The sequence below is a fragment of the Panthera leo genome, chromosome F3 (genome assembly GCF_018350215.1).
Source record: "Panthera leo isolate Ple1 chromosome F3, P.leo_Ple1_pat1.1, whole genome shotgun sequence".
Taxonomy (NCBI): domain Eukaryota; kingdom Metazoa; phylum Chordata; class Mammalia; order Carnivora; family Felidae; genus Panthera; species Panthera leo.
Window position 1 is genome coordinate 63,648,204 of NC_056696.1, and position 18,533 is coordinate 63,666,736.

The 18,533-nt window shown below is 56.0% G+C and overlaps 8 non-coding genes across 8 annotated transcripts; 4 read left to right on the forward strand and 4 right to left on the reverse strand.

The window, feature by feature from the left end:
- Positions 1-646: 646 nt before the first annotated feature.
- Positions 647-718, reverse strand: TRNAD-GUC. Its single transcript has one exon. It is a non-coding gene; the product is annotated as a tRNA-Asp (tRNA).
- Positions 719-1,348: 630 nt separating this feature from the next.
- On the forward strand, positions 1,349-1,431 carry TRNAL-CAG. The gene has a single exon. It is a non-coding gene; the product is annotated as a tRNA-Leu (tRNA).
- A 1,504-nt stretch (positions 1,432-2,935) lies between these two features.
- On the forward strand, positions 2,936-3,006 carry TRNAG-GCC. The gene has a single exon. It is a non-coding gene; the product is annotated as a tRNA-Gly (tRNA).
- Positions 3,007-5,329: 2,323 nt separating this feature from the next.
- TRNAE-CUC lies at positions 5,330-5,401 on the reverse strand. The gene has a single exon. It is a non-coding gene; the product is annotated as a tRNA-Glu (tRNA).
- Positions 5,402-5,702: 301 nt separating this feature from the next.
- TRNAG-UCC lies at positions 5,703-5,774 on the reverse strand. The gene has a single exon. It is a non-coding gene; the product is annotated as a tRNA-Gly (tRNA).
- An 825-nt stretch (positions 5,775-6,599) lies between these two features.
- TRNAD-GUC lies at positions 6,600-6,671 on the reverse strand. Its single transcript has one exon. It is a non-coding gene; the product is annotated as a tRNA-Asp (tRNA).
- A 3,274-nt stretch (positions 6,672-9,945) lies between these two features.
- TRNAN-GUU lies at positions 9,946-10,019 on the forward strand. The gene has a single exon. It is a non-coding gene; the product is annotated as a tRNA-Asn (tRNA).
- Positions 10,020-18,016: 7,997 nt separating this feature from the next.
- TRNAE-UUC lies at positions 18,017-18,088 on the forward strand. The gene has a single exon. It is a non-coding gene; the product is annotated as a tRNA-Glu (tRNA).
- The last annotated feature ends 445 nt before the right edge of the window (positions 18,089-18,533 follow it).

Below are 18,533 nucleotides of genomic sequence, written 5' to 3' on the forward strand. Positions count from 1 at the left end.
CCCAGCCTCGCCCCTCCGACTCCGCTGCGCCGGCCGGTCGCCGGGCACGCCCGCCCGCCCACCCACCTGCCCACCTGCCCGCCCGGCGCCCGGCGCCCGGCGCCCGGCGCCCACCGCCGCCCGCCTCTGGAGGGCGCTCTGGCCGCCTGGCCGCTCTCGGGCCCTCGGAGGCCGGCTGGGGAGCCCCGCCACGCCCCCGGCCCGGCGTCTTCCGCGTCCTCCGCGGCCCGCAGCTAGCGGCCCGGCCCGGCCCGGCCCCGCCCCGCCCCGCGCGGGAAGGAGCAGAGGGGGCGGCCGCCAGGCCTCACACACCACCTCCCGCATCCACACGGGACCGGACCCATCTGCCTCCCACCCGACCCACACCCACGGCGGCTGGGCGGCTGCGCGGCTGCGCGGCTGGGCGGCACGTCGCCAAGGAGCTCGCTGTGGCTGCCGCGGGGACCGCACGAGGCCCCGGCTGCGCGGTGGCGACCCAGCGTCCGGCCTCGAGCCACGCAAAGGGCTGGGCCCGGTGGACGGTGGGCAGGCCGGGCACGCGCCGCCGGCCGGACGACGGACGGCCGAGAAGAAGCGCCCCTGCCCCTCCCTCGGGAGCAAGAGGTGGGACCCAGAGCTGCGCAGGCCACCAAAAAGGGCGTCTTGCCTCCCCGTCGGGGAATCGAACCCCGGTCTCCCGCGTGACAGGCGGGGATACTCACCACTATACTAACGAGGACGGCGGCGGCCGGCCACCCGGGCGCCCGCCCGACCCCTCTCCGGCTGCCTCCCCACGCCTGCCCCTGCCCGCCCTCGACGCCCTGCCCTGCACGGGCGCCCGGCCCGGGCCACGCCCCACCCGACCCCACCCCCGCTTCGGCCCCCTCTCCCGCACGGCAGCCCCCGGCCCCGACTCGGAGTCCACCCGCACCCGGGCCCACACACGGACCCGGACGGCGCTCAGTACTCCCAACGAGCGCTGCCTCTCTCTCGTCTGCCAGGCGGGCATCGCGCCGGGAGAAAAGGCCCCAGACGGCAAGCGGGGCTGCGAGGGCCAGGGCGAGGGCGAGGGCGAGGGCGAGGGCGAGGAAGGCGGGGTGGGGAGCAGGGCAAGGGGCGCCGACGCTGGACGGGGCCTGCAGGGAGCTGGGGGTGGGGGTGCGACAGCGACGGGAGCCGCGCTGGCGGCGGCGGCGGCGGCGGCGGCGGCGGCGGCGGCGAGGCGGCTGGCGGTGCTCCTCCGTGGCCGCCGCGCGTGGCTCGCCCCTTGCGCACCCACACAGCCGCCAGCCAGGCGCCATGACGGCCAAGGACACCAGCGTTAGCGCCGCGTCCCAGCCAGGCCAGCGGCGACGCGCCCACACCCGCCGTCAGGATGGCCGAGCGGTCTAAGGCGCTGCGTTCAGGTCGCAGTCTCCCCTGGAGGCGTGGGTTCGAATCCCACTCCTGACACGCCCACCTTTTGGCCCGCCCCACACAGCAGCCACGCCACCCGGGCCTGGACCACACCCTCTCGCCGCCGCGGCCCGCCTCGCACCCGAGCACACGCTGCCCAGGACCGAGCTCCAGCCCCTCCACCCTCGCCGCCTCGGGCTCGGAGCGAGCGCGCGCGCGTGCGCGCACGCACACGCACTCCCCGGCGACTCGAGCGCCTTTCCCGCACCCGCGGGCTTCGCTGACTTCGCACCTACTGCTTTCTGGAGGCTCTTTGGTCCTCCTTCTCGCCTATTCCCGCCCCTGCCCTCGTCACCCCGGCACTCGCGGACCAGCCCAGGCTGCAAAGCTCCCCGCGCTTCCCGCTCCCACTTGTGGCCGCTGGACAGCGCCTGGCTCTTTCTTCCAGCCAGCCGTCCGCTTCCGCCGCCACCGGGAACACGCACCCACCCCACCGTCACCCCGTGCTTTTCCCCCCGGCCCCAGTCCATTCTCTCCACACCCTCCCGAGGCGGCCCACACGATCCTCCACCTGGGGGCCTTCCCCTGGCCACACCTACCTGCCTGCCTGCCTGCCTGCCTCCCGGGAGCCATACAGCCCAGCCGTCTGCTGGCCGGCCGGCGGCGTGGACCCCTCCCTTCCGTGGGCCTGGCTCACGAGTCCAAGCCGGGAAGGTGGCTGCAGGGAGCAGGGAGCGGAAGCCCTAGACCCCCCCGGGCCATCCAGCCGGGCGCCACAGCGCATCTCCTGGCTCGGGGAGGCCGCCGGCCGGCCACTCTGCCCCAGCGTTCCTCCCGGATCCAAGATCGCCCTCCTGGCTCCCAACCTGTCAAGGCACCGAGCCGGACCCCTAGGGAGAGCCGCCGGCCAACGCGCTCAGGCCTTTGCTCTCTTGGCCCCAGACGCACTCAGAGGCGCACGCGGCGCTACCTGGCCTCTAACTCCGACAGACGCCGGCGCGAGCGCGAACACACACACACACACACACACACACACACACACAGCCCACCCATCCCCGCCCCCGGCCCCACGGCTCCACACACGAGAGGTCCGTTCCCCACCCCGTCCGCCGGGACACACACTGCACGCGCGAGAAAACCATCCGCCAAACGGACTTTGGCTCGGGGCTGGGAGTAGCTGAAGGCAAGGTCCCTCGCCTGCCTGCACCTGCCACAGATGGCTCCGGCTGTTTGGGGTTCGGGCGCTGGCCAGGCTGGGTCCGGCTCCTGGCTGCCTCTGGCGACACTGGGCAGGCTGTGGCGGCGGCCCTGGACGAGGGACAAAGCACAGGATGAGCCCAGTCCGCCTCCCTGCCTTCCTCTGCCCGGATGTCCGCGCCGCGCCGCGCCGCGCCCCAGGGGCTGGCTCTCCGCGTGCCTGGAGCCTGTCTTGCAGACCGCCCGCCTCCTGCTCCCACGGAGCAGACGCTCATGCTCACGCTCACGCTCACTACTGGCGGGGACCGGCGACGGAGGCGGCCGGCGCCGCTGGGGAAGCCCTCTGTGGACCACGTCCGTGGGTGCATGGGTGGTTCAGTGGTAGAATTCTCGCCTGCCACGCGGGAGGCCCGGGTTCGATTCCCGGCCCATGCAACGCGCCATCCCCTTTTGGCCCCGCAGCGCCAACTGCGCGCTACGCTTCCTCTCTCCCTGCTAAGCTGCCTCTCTCCCAGCTTCAGAGCACCTGGCCAAAGCCACCTCTGCTCCTCTCTGGGGGCCCGCCCACGCCCCATCCCATCCCCGCCCCTGCCGCACATTCCCTTCCTCCTCCCTGGCTCGCTCGCCCTGGGGACAAGGGACAAAACTCCGCCCGGGAGCCAAGGGCCCATCCGCGCCCGCCCACACACCTGCCTTGCCCTTCTTCTCTTTAACGACGCTCGCCTCGCTCGAGTCTCCCGATTCACTGCAAGGAACGCATCCACGCACCAACTCGCCGCTGCCACCCACACACTCCTCCCCTTCCCTCGGCACCACCTCGCGCCCCCGCCCCTGCCACCAGCCCCCAACCCCCCCCCCCCCCCGCGCGCACGCGCGCGCGCGCACACACACACACACACACACACACACACACACACAGGCTCTGGCTCACTCTATCCACACTCCAGAAATCCTCCCCTTTTGCAACACCGGCAGAAACCAAGCTGCCACGCCTAGGTGCGCTATACATCCCATTGTCCGGGAGGGTCGCCCACAGACTCCAGGTGGCACCGACACCCGCACCCGCAGGACCCCAGCGTGCCTAACGTCAGGGTCGCGCAGGCCCTTGATTCTCTGCGTCCCGATTCGCCGCCGCCGCTACCGTGCCGACGCGGCTTCCTCTTCCACCGCTAGAGCCGCCCACGGCACCAAAGGCCACCGCCGTCCTCCATCCCTCTCCCACCCCGACCTCCACCCCTCCACACACACCCACACCCACACCCACACGCACACGCACACACACGCAAAAGCAAGGACTCCGAGGAAACTTCTGGCGGGCACGGGAAGCACCCGGAGACCCACGGCCGCCGCGGCCCCTCCGCACCGGTGCAGGGGGGGCGTCCGGTTGAAGCGAGTGTGCCCCAGCAGGTGTGCGCGGCGCACCGGCTGACCGCTTGGCCTCGAGAGGGGACACCTCTGATCATAGAGCAAATCCCTGGCGGACAAGGGTGTCCAAGATGGGGCGGGAAGGAGACTGAGGTGTGCGATGGACCGTGGGAGGCATCCACAGAAGAGGACGGATACAGGGGTGGACAGAGGGACTGACGGCGCCTATCATGGCGAGGCACGGGGCGAGGCGGGATGGGAAACTGTGAAAAGCGCAACTGTAGAAAGTGTGCGTGAGTGGGGGCGGGGGTGGAGGACGCCGCTCATCGGGGGTGGGGGGGTGGGGCGCGGAGGTGTTGAAAGGGACCTCTGGGTGACACGCTGGCCCCTTTGCCAAAGGATGCAGGGGACCGACGTGTCCTGCAATTGGAATGACAAGTTGGCGACGAGTGCGCCCAGTCCCCCGGGGTGACTGCACCGCCACCCACCTGCCTGGCTGCTGGGGTTTCTTCCCCCGCGGCTCCCACGACACCTCCCCGCTGTGTCACCTCCAGTGCCCGGGGGGACCGGGCCGGGCCCGGATGCCTCTTCCCTCCTCCACCTCCCGGGCCCGGCGGTCGGACTGTGCGCTCCCATCGGGGCCCAAGACCACCGTGCCCGTGGGGTCTGCTCTCCGGCGCCGGGGAGAGACGCAGCCAGCCAGGTCGTGGCGCTCCCGCCCCGCGTGGGGCAGGGAAGCCGCCCGAGAGGTCGCAGGCCCGAGGGGGGCGAGGGAGGCAAGGCCCGGGGGGCTCGGCCAGGTGACGGGACTCAGGGCTGCGCGTGGCTCACCTGCCCCACGCGCCCAGCACCGCCACCGCGGGCACCTCGGGAGGGAGGACGGGATGGCTCGTCAGCCTGGCCAGCTAGGAGCGCCACCGGCGGGGGCGGTGGGGGTCCGAGCACACTCGGGGGGCCGGGGCCTCTGCGCACACTGGTGGTCCCGGCGGGGGACAGAGGTCGCCCCGGCCACTCGCGTCTCGGGCTGTGGAAGCGAAGGAGCCAGGCGAGCGCGTGCGCGGGGGGCGAAGGGGAGAGGCGATGCCGAGGGCCTCCAGAGGGCCAGCCAGGCCAAAAGGCTCGGAGGGGCCGAGGTGGCAGGGCGAGGCTTGGGCTGCCCGTGGGGGCGTGGCAGGTGGCCTTGTGCGCACACCGCCGCGGCCGCCGCCGTCGCCGTCGTCGTCGTCGTCGTCGTCGCGGCGGCGGGGCCCACGACAAGCTAGCCACCTGTGGCCTGGCGTGCTGGCGTGGGCTAAAAGGGGGTGGTGCGGGTGCACTGGGGACCGGACGGTGGGTGGCTCGGCCTGGCAGGCCGGGAGGGGAGGCCCCGGAGGGCCAGAGGAAGAAGAAAGGCTTCCCTGACCGGGAATCGAACCCGGGCCGCGGCGGTGAGAGCGCCGAATCCTAACCACTAGACCACCAGGGAGCGACAGGCTGCGCGCCTGGCCTGCGCCCCCTGGACCCAGCGCCTCCATTCCACCCACGCGGCTCCGCTTGGGCCCCGAGGCCCCTGCCTCTGCACGTCCAGCCGCCCGCGGGCCCCACGCAGTCCACCCGGCCCGCTGGCAGCACCCGCAAAACGCTGCGCGCCGGTCGCCCTCGCACCCGCACGCCGGCCGCCTCGGGCCACGTGCCCAGCGCCCAGCGGCCGGCACGCCGTCCCCCACTGCCAGCGCCCGGCGGGCCTGGCCAGGAGGGCCCCGGAGGGGCGCAAAAGGTCGGCCGGCTGCGTTGGCCGGGAATCGAACCCGGGTCAACTGCTTGGAAGGCAGCTATGCTCACCACTATACCACCAACGCTGCACGGCCCGGGCCGGCCCGACGCGGCCGGCCCAGGGTGCGCTCCGGCGCCTTCTCGCCTTGGCGCTCTCTCGCCGCCGCCGCCGCCGCCGCCGCCGCCCGGCGCAGCCCTGCCCCGACGTCCCGGCCGGCCGCAGCTCTGCCCGGCCACCACGGGCCTCCGGCCACCACGGGCTCCGGCCACCCGGAGCCCCAGCCTCGCCCCTCCGACTCCGCTGCGCCGGCCGGTCGCCGGGCACGCCCGCCCACCCACCTGCCCGCCCTGCGCCCGGCGCCCGGCGCCCGGCGCCCACCGCCGCCCGCCTCTGGAGGGCGCTCTGGCCGCCTGGCCGCTCTCGGGCCCTCGGAGGCCGGCTGGGGAGCCCCGCCACGCCCCCGGCCCGGCGTCTTCCGCGTCCTCCGCGGCCCGCAGCTAGCGGCCCGGCCCGGCCCGGCCCGGCCCCGCCCCGCGCGGGAAGGAGCAGAGGGGGCGGCCGCCAGGCCTCACACACCACCTCCCGCATCCACACGGGACCGGACCCATCTGCCTCCCACCCGACCCACACCCACGGCGGCTGGGCGGCTGCGCGGCTGCGCGGCTGGGCGGCACGTCGCCAAGGAGCTCGCTGTGGCTGCCGCGGGGACCGCACGAGGCCCCGGCTGCGCGGTGGCGACCCAGCGTCCGGCCTCGAGCCACGCAAAGGGCTGGGCCCGGTGGACGGTGGGCAGGCCGGGCACGCGCCGCCGGCCGGACGACGGACGGCCGAGAAGAAGCGCCCCTGCCCCTCCCTCGGGAGCAAGAGGTGGGACCCAGAGCTGCGCAGGCCACCAAAAAGGGCGTCTTGCCTCCCCGTCGGGGAATCGAACCCCGGTCTCCCGCGTGACAGGCGGGGATACTCACCACTATACTAACGAGGACGGCGGCGGCCGGCCACCCGGGCGCCCGCCCGACCCCTCTCCGGCTGCCTCCCCACGCCTGCCCCTGCCCGCCCTCGACGCCCTGCCCTGCACGGGCGCCCCGCCCGGGCCTCCCCCTTCCCGACTCCACACCCCCGACTTCGCTCTCCTTCCCCGCACGGCATTTCTGGCCCCGACTCGGAGGGGACGCAGATCCACTCACGGACCTGTTTCCCCTTGGTACTTCCAGCACGCTGCCTTTTGCCAGCAATGCGGGCATCGTGCCGGAAAGGAGGACGCGGTGTGTGGATGAACGACGGCAGTGGTCTTGGTTCCGGGCGGCGGAACCAGCCTTGGCAGAGGTGGAGTCCTCCCTGCGGCAATTACTCTGTCCCACGGGAGTGGTGGGTTAGGAGGAATGGGAGAACTGAGACCGACCGTGGAATCCGAACCTGGTTGTGAAAAGCAAATTCTCGCCTCGTCCCTGCATTGGGACCATCAGGCAATGATAGTGAGAGAGCACGCAGATACAGGTGGAGCCGGTGAGGGAGATCCAACCCCAAGCAGGTGGGAGCCTGTGCATCACACGGGAGGACAGAGTGGACTTCTCGTGTGCGTGTTTTTCCAGTTGCGTGACTGATACCCTCCCTCATATGGCCCAGCGGCCAGCGTGTTACCCAGAAGTACCGTCCTCGCCCTCCTCTCCCCACCCCCATCCCTCGTTCCACTTGCCCGCCACCAAGATTTCACTTACTAGTTTCCCGTTCCTGCCTTACCTTACACCTAGCCGGGATCTTCCCGTTCCTTCTCACCAGCTCCGTACCCTTCTTCTATGGGTGCTCTCCAAGGTGAATCGCACTCTCCTGCGTTGTGTGCAACTTGTATCCCAGTGCGACGTGCATTACATTAAAACTATTTAATATATCCTCCTTATACTAGCTTGTCTTGACTTCTTTAGTTTTTCCTTTCTCTGAAGACCTTTTATTTTGATTTTTTTTTCCCTTTTTCAGAACTCCTCCCTTTTGCCAATCTTTTTCACACCACTTGATTTTTTTCCCCCCCATCCGGCGTCCTGGCTATATTGCAAATAGTGCCTCATATTGTTTGTGATCCTGGGAAATCAGTTCTGTGCTCTGTATTTTCTGTATTTTCTTCCTAGGCTTTTAGCTTCTGGTCATATGGGAAAGCTGGCTTTCCCTTCAGTACCCATGTATTCTCTGAAGCTACTGGGCTTTCTTCCTTAGTACAGGACGTGGATCCTCAGAGCCTGGTAAGAAAATATATGGGTGGGAAAAAGCCCTTCGGGTCTGTTGACTCAGCCATCTGCCATGACCCCTGTACCTCTAGGTAACTTGGCCTGTGAATTTTTATAAAATCTTTTGAGTCAACTGCAGATGTATCCCTGAGGAACCAGTGTGTTTCAGTCATATCTGCTTTGTTGTCTAGCAGAGAAATGGCATGCTAATATTTTCTACTTCGTGAAGATGACTTTGATCTGGTTTTACAAGCAGCTGAAGTTTCCACCTGTTTACATCTAGAAGACTAACTATATGAGGTGTACCTGTACTCGTGTTTTTCTGAGCCTAAGTCTGTGTAATGAACGATCTGTGTTTCTCTAGCCAGGAATTTCTGAGTCACGGTATCTACCCCTGGAAATGCCAGAGGGTTTCTCCAAATGCCCACAGGCTCTACAAAATTCTGAAAATTTACCTGTTCTTAGAATTTCATCCGATCAGTCAAATTACGTTCATTACTAAAACTTATTTTCTTGATTCAAAGTAACTTGCAGATTGGTTTCAATGTAAAACATTTTAGTTGTATCAAAACCGCAATGAGATACCACCTCACACCTGTCAGAATGGCTCACATTAACAACTCAGGCAACAACACAACGTTGGGGAGGATGCAGAGAAAGAGGATCTCTTTTGCACTGCTGGTGGGAATGCAACCTGGTGCAGCCACTCTGGAAAATAGTATGGAGGTTCCTCAAAAAATTAAAAATAGAACTACCCTACGACCCAGCAATTGCACTACTAGGTATTTATCCAAGGATATAGATGTGCTGTTTCAAAGGGGCACATGCACCCCAATGTTTATAGCAGCGCTATCAACAATAGTCAAAGAATGGAAAGAGCCCAAATGTCCATCGATGGATGAACGGATAAAGAAGATGTGGTATATACATACAATGGAGTATTACTCGGCAATCAGAAAGAATGAAATCTTGCCATTTACAACCACGTGGGTGGAACTGGAGGGTATTATGCTAAGGGAAATTAGTCAGAGGAAGACAAAAATCATATGACTTCATTCATATGAGGACTTTAAGAGACAAAACAGATGAGCATAAGGGAAGGAAAGTAAAAATAACACCAAAACAGGGAGGGGGACAAATCATAAGAGACTCTCAAATATAGAAAACAAACAGGGTTGCTGGAGGGACTATGGGAGGGGGGATGAGCTAAATGGGTAAGGGGCATTAAGGAATCTACTTTTGAAATCATTGCGGCACTACATGCTAACTAATTTGGATGTAAAATTTAAAAATTAATTAATTAAAAAATAAATTTATTAAATTTAAAAATGTTTAAGAAGAAATTTAGTTACTAAATTCTTATAAGTTACTAAATTCTCTACCGAGAGCCAGGGCCCATTGGCGATATTTTTGAATCACAATTGTGAGTAGAAGGAGGAGCACTGGGGGAAGTGTTCAACCTAGTCTGTGTGTCCGGTCTCCAGAGGTTGTCTTCCCTCCCCCGTGGAATAGTCACTACTACTTGAGAATCACATTCAGGAAGAGCTTTGAAGATCACTGCCCTTTTGAAGTTACGTTTTTAAATAAACGCTCGGCATCTGGGTTTTATAATTCACAGAGAGGTAATGTAAGTGGGTTTCATAGAAGTTTAGCGAAGTAGGAGTATCAGGCTGATGTCCCAAGCAGGGATGTCAGTTCAAATCAGCAGCAAGCTGTCTCCCTGCTTAGTTCTCCACTCCGTCCCGCCATTCTCCATTTCCTCCGGTGGTGAATCTGGTCTTAACTCGTGTCCAGATCTCTACTTGGGGAGAAAGAGGACGTCGCTTCCCGCTGGTGCTAAGAGATTGGGAAGAAAGGAAGCAAGGATTCTACTGTTGTAGGACAGGGATGGTTTAATGTTCTGGCTTTTAGAATCACATAACTCGGAACCTACTTGCAATCTCAAGATGAAGAAACGAACCCAGATGGCGGAACGCTAGTGTTTGGTTAATGGTCTACACATACAGAGGACGTGCAAAATTTTGCCAGGGATTGTGGGTAGTCTCTGTGGCGCAATCGGTTAGCGCGTTCGGCTGTTAACCGAAAGGTTGGTGGTTCGATCCCACCCAGGGACGCCTAAAGTGATAACCTCACTTTTTTTTTTTTCCCTTCATTTTAAAAATCAGAGTTCCATTTCCAATCCAAAATTCTGCGAATTACTTGTGTACTAAGAGAAATTCTCTGAGTGCCACATCTTATGATCAGGAGCTTTCTATGGAGAATCTAGAGGTATCTGTACTTCCCTTTCCTCTAAAATCAAAACCTTTTTCGAGCTGCTTTTTTGGCAGAATTCCAAAGCAAGTGGGCCTTTGCAAATGGGCACTGCTAGTACAGAAAACAGTTAAGGCTCTTTTGAGTTCAGTTAATTCTTGTAGCAGATGGCAAGCACCTGGAGAAACCCAATGATCTCTGGCCGCGTTTAAAAGGGATTAAAGTTTAAAGCATTCCCTGCATTAATGTGCTCTCACGCTTATCCTGCTACTTACTTAGAACTGGACACTGCTCTTATATATAAGGCTGCAGTGAAGGTCCTAGAAATAAACCTTCAAGGCTTTGACTGTGGCTCCAACGCTTCTCGTTTCATATTGTGCTCTCTTTTGGTGATCTTGTTGACTTTCAAATTTGTGTCTCCAGAACCTCTCTGAGTTCTAAACCTACCCACGCCTCCACCTGCCTGCTTCACGTGACCCGTTGCCCTCAGGGTTATCCTCTCCCAAGCTGAGTTCATCTTCTCCTCATCCCCGAGGCATGAGAGTCTTTTCCAGTGTTTCCTCTCTTAGTGAATGGCATTACCACCACCTTTAGGGAAACAAGCCAGATGGGAAGGGGACTTCCTTCAAGTCTTTTTCCCTCACCCAGCAAATCCATCCGTCGTCAAGTTCTTCCAATTTAACTTCTCTGCCTTCCATTCCTGTTAGCCCACTGCCAGGTTCCCTCGGGGACTGGACCCGGGTCACCTTGAGAAGTCCTGTTATAGTGCAAGGAATGTGTTGCCAGGACTCCTGTCTGTGAGTGTTCTCATGCCAGGAATTCCTGTGAGCTGGACTTTCCCCTCAGCCAAAGCTGACCTTTCATCTCTCAGATGCCCTTCTTAGCTCAGAAGTCAGGACAGGAAGACCACAGAAACGAAACTGTTGGCTAAATCAAACTTTCTCCCTGAAGGCTTTTCGAAAAACACAAAATCCTGGCTTGTCCCTAGTCTCTAAATATGTACCTGTTATTCATCTATTTATTCATGCACACATACATTCATTCAACAAACATATGTTGACAACTCTTATATGCCAGGCACTCTGTAAAGAGCTGTAAATAAAATGATGAGTGAGAAAACAGATACAGTTACCATACTTTTTCAGTTCATAACCTACTTTCTGAAATTCCTACCAAGATCAGTGTGATCCAACTGTGCCCCCTGGGGGGAATTTCCAGAACAAATGGGGCACCATGGTCCCTAAATCTTTCTCCTGCCGTTTACAAAGCTATGGAGGCTCCAAGGCTATTCTATGTACTCGCCCCATATTGGCCGAAAGAACTTGGCTTCTGGAATCATCCAAATCCGTTGTACTGCCAGGTTTTCAGACTCAGGAGAGCAGGGCAGGGTCTCTGACTGCCTAGAGCTGAACTCCCCAAAGTGCTGCACCCAGGAGCTGGCAGTTAACCCAGGAGTACAGTCTGGTGTTTTGCCACAAGTTATCCAATAGGAAATGCCAGCCCATGGACTCTGCCTGATCTTTGTAATGAGTTAGACTTTCTGCTGTTAGGGTAAAGCTTGGTGGTTCACAGTCCACCCAGAGACTGCTGTCCTTTGAGCCACAAACATGCTTCCTTTGCCTGCAGAACTCCATGTTCCCCCTCTCTTCGTAAGCTCCTTATCTCATTTCTGAGTTGTTCCTGCTATACCTGAGGCCCCGTGAGTAGTTTCTTCTTGGTCAAAAGACTTTTGAGCGAAAGAATAAGTTATCCGGCCCCCACATCTCCAACATACAGTGTTGGGACAGGCATGGGTCAACCTCTGTTGCCAATCCCATTCGAAAGAGAGAAATTGAAGACCAGTGGTCCACATCAACTCTGACATCCAGTCAGATTCATGTGGCCAGTTCCTTGATTAAACCCCATTACTACTTACTGGGAATTCCTCACTTCTGCTTCCTGAATTCTGCTTACTTTTCCAGAGGAATAGTCGGTGTTCACAGCTGATCATTTGCTCAGCCTGCTTCCTGCTCATAGGCGTTTGCAGGTCCAGAGGCTTCTTTTAATTTTGTACTGCCTCTGTCCCTTTCGATCCAAGCTGATATACTTTATACTTCCTTTATTTTTTTTTAACGTTTATTTATTTTTGAGACAGAGAGAGACAGAGCATGAACGGGGGAGGGGCAGAGAGAGAGGGAGACACAGAATCGGAAGCAGGCTCCAGGCTCTGAGCCATCAGCCCAGAGCCCGACGCGGGGCTCGAACTCACGGACTCACAGACCGTGAGATCGTGACCTGAGCTGAAGTCGGACGCTTAACCGACTGAGCCACCCAGGCGCCCCGATATACTTCCTTTAAAAGCTTGAAGAGTTTCTTATAAATATATCAATATATACTTCACTTATTAGGCAAAAGCCACACTCACAAATCTCTTTGAGATCAGCCCTTTTCTACATTGGGCCCCTGGTAAGGTTGCTGTGGGTCAATGTCCTTAAGATCCTTAAAAGCCTTCTTAACAGGAAGGGTCTCTGAGGCAAGCCCTTAAGATTCATAAAAGGCCTTCTTTCTTTCTGAAAAAGTCTAGGAGGCACTCCTTCAATCTTCGTGAGGTGCAAAGGCTTCTGTAGATACAGATTTAGGTTCCTCTTTCCCCTGGACCATGTTTCCTGACAGCACCTGGGTTTGATCTCCTTGGCCCTCCCTTTCTTCCTGAAGCATTTGCTGGATGGAAACTGTCCCAAGTCTTACATTTTGTCCAAATTCCAGCTGAAAACTGAATACTCAGTCCTTACTTCATGTCTCCTTTCTAGTGTTTCATTATAGGCAGTGTAGAGGAGGAAAAATTCTTCTTGGTTCTTTTAGCTAGAAGGTACTTCCCCAGATTCTGATTCAAGAGCCAATGATGTGTAGACTCATAAACAGTTTAGAATTCCTTTATCCAGGAAGTCAAAGCTAGCGTGTAGTTTTGACAGATTCTGTAGTTTCCTTCCCAGACTCTTTCTTTGGCATGAGTTTAGCTATATTTCTGGCCTCCTAGCTCCCCTTTGGTTATTCCCTTTATCTGAGTCTGGTTGTTAATTCTCATAAATCTATGACCGCCCAGTGATCTCTCAATTAATTCCTTTCCTGCTTAATCTGCTAAAGTTTATTTATGCATTTTCTATCCAAGACCACTAATATTTAGAAATCAGTAACAGAAAAATATGGGTATCCGAAATAGGTGAAAGGGCTTTGTTGGATGGAAAGCAGGCAAGATATTTTGAATACTCTGGAAAGGGAGTCTAACAACCCGAGAACTGCTGTGTAGCAGTGAAGGGTCATCTGTTGCCATCTGGGAACCTGCATTGCTAATGACTTAGGACTTTGTCCCAGGTGTGAGAAATTTAAAGGCTCAGAAAGTCTCCTTTTAAAACAGTCTTAAAAAAAGAGAATGGTGTAATCAGTCCCCTACATTTTCAAGTTATGGCACCGTTTAAAATGAAGAGACTTTAGTGACCTCCAAAAGGTATATGTAAAACTGTTTGGCTTTGTTTCCTTTTTTTGGTGTTTTTTTTTTTTCTTGAGAGAGAGAAAGAGAGAGCCCACACAAGTGGGAGAGGGGCAGAGAGGGGAGAGAAAGAGTCCCAAGCAGGCTCTGCGCTGTCGGTGTAAAGCCTCACGTGGGGTTCCATCTCAGGAACCCGTGAGATCGTGACCTGAGCCTAAATCAAGAGTCAGATGCTTAATTGACTGAGCCACCCAGGCACCCCTCACCTTGTTTTTTGTTTTTTGTTTTTTTTAACACTTTAGTATTTAACATACAACCAACTGCCCATATTTAAAATATATAATAAAGGAGCACCTGGGTGGCTCAGTTGGTTGAGTGTCCAACTTCGGCTCAGGTCATGATCTCATGGTTCTTAGGTTTGAGCCACATTGGGCTCTATGCGGACAGCTCAGAGCCTGGAGCCTGCTTCCAATTCTGTGTGTCCCTCTCTCTCTGCTTCTTCCCTGCTTGTTCTCTGTCTCTCTCAAAAATAAATAAACATTGAATAAATAAATAAATAAATAAAAATAAATAAATAAATAAATAAATAAAATATACAGTTTTGACATATGTACGTACTACTGAAGCCATGATTACAATCAAGATAATGAACGTACCCATCATCCCCAGAAGTGTCCTTATAGCCCTTGATAATTCCCCCTTCTGCCCTTTGCTAAGTCACGTCCCCACTGACCTGCGCAGCATCTTGAGCGATTACGGATCTGCTTATTGCCACTGTAGATTAGTTGGCATTTTCTAGATTTTACATAAATGGAGTCATACCGAAGGTCCTCTTTTTCCTTTGGTATCATGAATCTTGTTAATTTTAGTCATTCTAGAACACATGTGATGTTAACTCCATACCCACTAAGATTGCTGTCACTTTAAATACAACAACAAAAATAGAAAATAGAAAGTGTTGGCAGGAAGGAGAAATGAGGACCACCAAACATTGCTGGTGAGAATGTAAATGACCCCACGATTTTACTTACTAGGTATATACCCAGAGTAATTAAAACCAGGGGCACCAAGGGGCGCCTGGGTGTCTCAGGTGGTTTGAGCCCTGTGTCAGGGTCTATGCTGACAGCTCAGAGCCTGGAGCCTGCTTCAGATGCTGTGTCTCCCTCTCTCTCTGTCCCTCCTCGGTTCTTTCCCCCTGCTCTGTCTCTGTCTCTCAAAAAATAAATACACGTTAGAAAAAAAAAAAAAAAAAAAACCTAGCTACTCAAACTAGTCCTTGCATGTGAATGTTCACAGCGCCACTACTCACAGAGGCCAAGAGGGAGAAACAACCAAAAGTTCCATCAATGGGTGGATGTATAAACATGTCGCATATACACACAATGAAATGTTAATCAGCCATAAAAAGGAATGGAATTAACATTTAAATGATACATGTCGCAGCATGAAGGAACTCCAACCACAAGCTAAGTAAAAGAAGCCACAGACAGAATGTTACCTGTTGTATGATTCCGTGTAAATGAAATATCCCGAATAGATAAGTCCACAGGAACAGAAAGCAAGATGATGGCTTCCAGGAGGAGCGTGTGTAGAGGAGTAATTGCTTCATGGATGTGGGGCTTTATTTTGGGATGATGAATATGTTTTAGAACTAGATAGTTAAGGTAGTTACACAAAGTTACTTGGTACATTGTTAATGTACTAAGTAACTGAGTACTACTCAGTAACTGAATAGTTCCACTCTAAAATAGTTAAACTTCTATGCATGCCACTTAAAAAAAAAAAAAACAAAACTCAGCCGCAGAGTCCTTGAAGTCCAATGGTCAGCTGGTTTGACCATAAATCAGTATATTGGTGGTTCGAGTCCCCTGGGGGAGGTGTGTTGGTAACCTGCTATTCTCCAGCCCTGCTGTTGCTCTGTCAGAACGGACTTTTTCTTTTTAATTCATCCCTCTTATGTGACCGGATGAAAGCAACTTTGCACTATATCCAGACAGAGCAGAGGCAAAGGCAAAAGTGCTCTGAAGAAGCAACTATCCTACACTGAAGCCTAACCAAGGCAGATCTCTCTTCTGTCTCTTCTGTGTGTTTAGTATAAGGCATCACCTTCTAAGATGTTTAATTATATGTGTCTACCTGACTGGGTCATAGGGTGCCCAGATATTTGGTCAAACATTATTTGGAGTGTTTCTTTTTTGTTGTTTTTAATTTTTTTTTAATTTATTTTTGAGAGAGAGAGACATGGGGAGGGACACAGACAGAGGGAGACACAGAATCGGAAGCAGGCTCCAGGCGGTCAGCACAGAGCCCAACGCGGGGCTCGAACTCACGAACGTGAGATCATGACCTGAGCCGAAGTCGGAGGCCTAACCGACTGAGCCACCCAGGTGCCCCTGGAGTGTTTCTGTGCCGATGTTTTTGGATGGAATTAACATTTAAGTCAGCAGACTGAGTAAAGCTTATTGCCCTGGCTAATGTGGGTGGGCCTCATCCAATCAGATGAGAGAACTCCTCCTGCCAGACTGCCTTTGAACTAGGATATTGAGTTTTTCCTGCTTTTGGACTTGGACTGGAACACCAGCTCTTCCTGGGTCTCGAGCGTACTGGCCTTGGTCTTTGGACTTGAACTACACCAGCAGCTTCCCTGATTCTCAGGCCTTCAGACTCCAACTGGACCCACCGACTCTCCTGGGCCTCCAGCTTGCCAGCTCACTTTGCAGACCTCGACACTCCATGATCATGTGATCTTCAGATACAGAAACATATATAGATATAGATAAAGATACAGATATACGTGTAGGTACAGGTATAGGTATAGATATACACACAGACATAGATACAAATATACGTGTGGATGTCGATCTCCGATTGGTTCTGTGTCTCTGAAGAACTCTGATACACCAGGCAAGCAGGTGCCGCCTTCTCCCTCCTCTCATTAACTCCTAGCAGATCTGAGGGTTCCTCAAATTACAGGAAACAGAAACAACTTTACAATTTCTTTTTTTTTTTTAACTGGAAACATGCTACTGAATACAATTTTAAGGAAAAACTGCATACCTGTTACCTGCTAGCCCACTACCTTAAACCACACGCGGGCTGCTTTGAGCTGCTGAGGTGAAAATACCCCCCAAAGAACTTGGCAGTGTCCTCACCAGAGGGAGCGCCACAGAGGTTAAAACAGAAAGGACCGTACGTTCAACGGATATGGTGGGTAGAAAAGGTTCTGAGCTTATTTCCAAGGGTGCTGTGGGGGTGGGGCCGTGGGAAAGGTTCCTGGTTGGGGGAATGGAGGAAGATGACTTAGTTTGGGGGAGCATGACTTTAGATCCTCCCAGTGGTGGGGTAAGGAGCTGAGAGCTCTGTTGGGGGTGGGCCTGGAAGGTCAGAGAAGCAGTGCAAACGGAATACAAAAGGGAAGAGTCCAAAAGACCCTCCATTGGTGCCTCATATTTGTGATTGCGGGGAACAGTACAAATGGAGGGCCACATACCATATGTCTAGATGCTTTAAATTGATCAATTAAGCTCATAAGCAGTAACATACAATGAGAGCTTTCCATCTACATTGACAAAAATATTTTCTTAAGGACCTGTGGGTCCAGATTTGCATTTAGAATTGTGAGACTCCTCATAGTTCTGCCTGACCACCGTGGCCCAGGAAAGACCCTCTCCTCTCAATTCTAGCTCCTTCCTGCGCTGAGAGGGGTCCTGTGCAGGTGTATGGGCACCAGGATCTGTTCGAACCCCTGCAAACAGCCTCCCTTTGGCCACCTGTCGAGCCTTACTTGCACGCACCGGACGCTAACCCACTTCCACCACGCGGGTGGGGGAGAGGGGCGCCCTAACCAAACGTCAGCCATTTGTGCAGGTCATTCTACGTCCCAAATAACAGAGCCTGGCCGGGGAGAGGGGGGCGGCTCCCGGTGGGCGTGTCCCCTTGGCCCTGAATGCTCCTCCCTCTGCGCAGGGGAGGGCCATCATCGGAGAAGATCAGGAACAGCATCCTTTTTGGGGGGTGAGGGAGCAAAAGAGAGACATGGGTTTCCTCAATCAACCACGGGGAAACTTGAAGTGAGAGACGCACAAATATTTTAGGAATGAAGAGGGGGGAAAAAAGAAAGAAACCCGAGCGAGCCCTGCGGTCAGAGGGAGTCGGTGACGAAAATGTAGGAAAAAGTGTCCTCTTCCCTGGCTTGACTTGTGACAGTCTTTTTTGCAACTTTTCTGCCACTAAAGTTTCCTGCCACCCTCTGACCCACGTGGCAGTCGCTGCATCCAGCACCACACACCCCCCTACAGAACATTCTCCAGACGTTTCTAAAGGCCCCTAACAGGTGGCTGCATCATTCTTAAGATCTTATTCTAGGAGTTGACGCTCAGGGATGCTAAACACCTCTCCCTGGTGGTCTAGTGGCTAGGATTCGGCGCTTTCACCGCCGCGGCCCGGGTTCGATTCCCGGTCAGGGAAGCGGGTTGTGCCTTCCTTCTTTTTTTTTCTCCCCCCCCCCCCCGCCTTTCCTTTCTGTCCACCACTAACATTTTGCTACTGTTACGGCTCCTGAGCCTGGTTACCCCCAAGGCCGGTTGCACGCAGCCTTGCAGGCCAGCCAGTGCTCCCGTGGCTCCCCACTCCTGCCCGCCAAGGCCAAGCTCACGGATCCCCGGATTAAGACGATGCCTCGCAGAATCTGCCTGCCTCTCAAGCTTTTCCCAGGTGATCCTGAAATCAGTGCTGAGAACCGCAGACAAAGTCACCAGGGAGCCAAAGACTGGTGTCATATGAGTTGCTATCCGTCTTTGTATTATAGTTCCTGTCTTACAGGTAAAATGAACTAATCAACATATAGAAATGTATTCTTGCGCTTACAAAAGACCGAACGGCCCCAGATCTGGTAAAATCACCTGAGCTGTCT